Source organism: Propithecus coquereli, unplaced genomic scaffold (assembly GCF_000956105.1).
Source record: "Propithecus coquereli isolate 6110/MARCELLA unplaced genomic scaffold, Pcoq_1.0 Scaffold122, whole genome shotgun sequence".
NCBI lineage: Eukaryota > Metazoa > Chordata > Mammalia > Primates > Indriidae > Propithecus > Propithecus coquereli.
This window is the reverse complement of record NW_012136303.1, coordinates 4594190-4599025: the sequence shown is the minus strand read 5'-3', so window position 1 is coordinate 4599025 and position 4836 is coordinate 4594190.

The following is a 4836-nucleotide window of genomic DNA, read 5'->3' as shown; positions in this document are numbered from 1 at the left end:
TACAGTTATTTTAAATATAATTTCTGACATAGATACAATTTAAAAAATTACAAAACAAGCACAGAAGCAGGAAAATATGACCCATAATCAAGAATAAAAATAACCCTATAGAAGCAGACTCAAAGATGGCACAGCTGTTGGAATTAAAAGATAACTTTAAAATAACTATTATAAATATGTTAAAGAAATTAGAAGAAAAGATTGATAAGATGGATGAAAGGATGGAGAATTTAAATAAATATACTGAAAAATAGTGTATCAGCTTTCTATTGCTGCATTACAAAACCACTCTAAAATTTAATGGATTAAAATAACAACTATTTATTATTTCTCATAGTTCTGTGCATTGATTGAGTGGTTCTTCTTATATTCTCACATGAGGTCACTCATGTGACTGCTTCTCTCTGCACATGGCCCGTCCACCTCAAGGAAGTTAACCTTGGCTTCTTGCATGATGGTCCAAGAGGGTAAGCCTCAACATGCAGCACTTCTCAAACTTCTGTCTGTAGTACATTTGCTGAAGTCTCATTGGCCAAAGCAAGTCATATGTTCCAGGGTCAATGTGGAAGAGGACTGCACCAGGGCACGAACACTAGGAGGCTTGATTCATTGGTGGATCATCAATGTACGAGTCTATCACAAAGGGAATCTCAAAGAATAAATGGGGCCTGCAGTCCCCCTGGCAGCAGACCGGTACCGATCTGTGGCCTATTAGGAACCAGGCCGCACATTAGGAGGTGAGTGGCGGGCAGATGAGTGAGCGAAGCTTCATCTGTGTTTACAGCTGCTCCCCGTGGCTGGCATCACCACCTGAGTTCCACCTCCTGTCAGATCAGCAGGGGCATTAGATTCTCGTGGGAGCGTGGACCCTACTGTAAATTGTGCAAGCGAGGGATCTAGGTTGCGAGCTCCTTACGAGAATCCAATGCCTCATGATCTGAGGTGAAGCTGAGGGGGTGATGCTAGTGCTGGGGAGGGGATGGGGAGGGAATTCCTGGTCTGTGTATAACTTCATACAACCGCATATGTCTTCACTTCAGCCAAGGCTATGAGCAGGGCTGGAAGGGTACAAATGGATGGAACATGCACAATGTCCTGTGTATTCACAGTTCCATGTATCCTTGCACTAACCTTCTATAGGGAGGAATACTTCTGCTTCTCTCTCCATGTTATGCACAGCCCCTAGGCTTAGAGGGAAATGAACATCACCAAAATGCAAGATGTGGGCCCTTTTAGTGAAATTCTGGAGAAGGGGACAGCCCCTGCGTCCCTTCATGAGGTCCCACTAAACTGTTAGCGAGAGCTTGACATTCACTGGGCCCTGTTAGAGTCGATGCTCCTTTCTTGTAATAAATATTTTGCAATGCCCCCTTTCTGTCCTAAAATAAAATTCATAAATATTGTAATGTATCTCACATAATTTCGAGAAAAATCAAATTAAGCCCTAATTATATTATTTTAAAAGGGGTAAAAACTATTTTATAATATATATCTTGATGCATAAATACACAAAAGACCTACTAAAATAAATCCTGTACCTATAAATAACATGAGTGCAACAGCTATCAATGCAAACTCAAATAGGTGTGCTATGTGGGCAACTCGAATACTGCCCATAGTCTTGCTATTCATGTCCTGGTTTTCCAAAATTGTGAACAGCTTGGGTAAAGTTCCAACCAACACAAAGTATAATCATCCCTTGATTTACACAGTAGTTTCATTTCAGGAAAATTCAGCTGGTAAAAAAGTACTTGCAAAACAGCCTTAATTCTGGGCTCAGAAAATTATAAATGGGTTTTTCACCTACATGGATGGCTGCTAGGATATTTGAATTTTGTTTGAGAAATAAATCAGTACTTCATTTTCAAGGACAGTCACACACATTTGCATGGCACCTAACTTCCCTGGGCCCCAAATCACTAAATTCCAATAGGGTGGCTCATGAATTTTGACAATCAAAAATGGTTCAGTAAATTCCCAAAATAACCCCTAGAGGGCAGTATCTTCCCCTGAGAATCATTGATCTGGACTCCCGAAAAAATAATTCTTCTCCCTTGAGCTTTATTGTCTACTCTTTGTGAGACAAACGGAGCCACATCATAAGCACAAATAACTTACCCAAATCAACTACATGTACTTGGGAAAAAAGAAATATAAAGAAAATAAGATTTCTAGTGGGTTTTTTTTTCCTTTTAAATTCAACTCAGTTTTGCCTCTTTATAACTGGAATTATTCAGTATTTACTACTTTGTGTCTGGCTTCTTTCACATAACATGATGTTTTTGAGATTAATTTACGGTGCGTGTATCAGTAAATCGTTGTCGTTGTTTGAGTAGTATTGTAGTGTATTGTATGGATATAATTCAATTTACCCATTCATATGTTGGACATTCAGGTTTTTTCCGCTTATGGGCTACTATGAATAAAGCTGCTATAAACACTGATAGAGAAGTCTTTGTATAGGCATATATTTAGACATATGTAGACATCTATTTAATTTTCTAAGTCACTCTGCACCAGTTTTTCCAGTTGTGGAGTGGTCATCCATGTTACATTCCCACCAGCAATGTATTAGCATTCCAGTTGCTCCATATCCTCATAATCTTGCTATGGTCAGTCTTTTTTAATTATTCTGGTAGGTGTGTATAGTATCTCATTTGGGTTTTAAATTGTGTTTCCCTGATTAATAATTATATAGAATACTTTTTCATGGACTTTTTGGCCACTTATATAGCTTCATTTGTAAAATGTCTGTTCAAATATTTGCCCACTCTATTATTGGATTGTCTTTTTCTTATTGATTTGTAGGAATTCTTTATATATTGTGGATATGAGTCTTTTGTCAGATATATGGTTTGCAAATAAATCAATAACAGTCCAAACGAGCTGGAGGAATCCCATCTTGAGCCAGTGCCTGAGTGAGCGGGAGGTGGGAATTCTATTATTTCCTATGCAGGGAAAGCATCTGGCATCACACTGCATCGTATCATTCCACTGTGGAAAGAATTTCACACAATTGGTCCCTAAACATAACCAACCACTTCCTTTAGTTCATCGCCAGAGAAGTGTGATGCATTCCATCGATGGAGGAAAATTGGCTGTGCATGTCAGTCTCCAAAAAGGCATCTTTCTGAGCATTTTTCAAGGGTAGTTTGAGCCATATGTGATTGCTGCCTGGCTCTCAGACTTAAAACTAGGCCTAGCATCATAAGCAATTCCACTGAACACTCTACCACTGGAAAACCAAGTCAGGGCACCCAATGCCCGCCTGAACCCCCTACAATATCCATTTTTATAACCTCCTTATTCTTTTCCTTCCCCGCACACATAAAGTTATCTACCTAATCAGCAGAATGAGAAACTACTCTCTTAGAAGAATCTCTGATGTATGTGAAAATGCTTTAAATATATATGTAAGGATATGTACCAAAATGCTAACAGAGATTATGAAAGAGTGGTGAATATTTTGAGGTTTATCTATAGTTTCTTATTTTCCCACAGTGTGTTTTAAACGTACTACTCAAGTTGTAAAAATTGGAAGTTTTTCGAGAAATTTCAGGAGGAATTTTAGTGCTAAAAATCTTGTTGTGGAAGAATATCTAAGCGTATATGGAAATATTTATGATACATTGACAAGTTAAAAAAATAAGATGCAAAATATCTACAGTTTGATTCCATTTTATTTTTATCAAATTTTACATATTTTTTATCTCTGGGTGTTTCTGTGCAGTGAAAATACTGGTCATTTTAGTTTTCTTATATGTGGGTCTCTGGTTTTTTAAAGTTTTTCCCAAGGAACATGTATTCCTTTTACAATTAGAAAAAAACTGTTATTTTAACAGTAAGAGTGATGCTGGGAGACAAAACTGAATAGAGGAAGAGGTAGACATCTAGCGCCACCACTTACTAGTATATGACCTGGGCAACTCCTAACAGAGAGCCTCAGTTGCCTTATGGAAAAGGCAGGGATAATATACGACTGTGAGAATTAAGTGAGATGATATTTGTAAAGCGACTGATACTTACCAAAGGGTAACCGATATTACCACTATCTCAGCCATTCCTCCTTGGGTAGTGTCTATGCTCTGAAATACTACTTCTGAGCACCTATCCAGAGCAAAAATTCCTTCTCTTGCACCCCCCGACCCCCTGGGTCACTTTGCACCTCCTGCAGTGTCAGGGGGCTCCCTTTCTCCCAAAACTCTCGCATCGCACTGGCCTGCCCTGCCAATGTGTGGCTATCTTTCCATCTTGGAAACAGCCTTGATTTGGCATCCAAAGATTTAAGTCCAAGCCCTGGCTCTGTCCCTTGGGAGCTGTACGACTTTGGACAAGTCACTTTGCCTCTCTGGGCTTGCAAGTGTCACCTATGAGATATTTTGAGGAATCCTCCACCCTGGAATTGCCTTGTCTCTTTGGCTTTTGGGGTGCATCTTTATGACTTAGGAAGTCGGATATATGCTGAGATGAGGGTCTGTTTGAACACCAGGTGGAAACAGCTGCACATGTGTGAGGTTCAAGTTTCAGAGAACTATCGTGTGTGTTGGTCTTGGCTTCAGCCCCCAGAAGGCCAATGGCTGCCTGTGACATGATACACTGAGACAAACACAGCGTCACTTCTGTCATAGTCCAGCCAAAAACGCATACGCTGAATCCAATCATAACAAAACATCAGACAAACTCAAACTGTGGGACATTCCACAAAATAACTGGCCTGGACTCTTCAAAAGTGTCAATGTCATAAAAAACCAAGGAGCTGCTCTAGATTAAAGGAGATCAAACAACTGAAGAATGCATGATCCAGGGGTTTTTCTTTTGCTATAAAGGACTTCATTG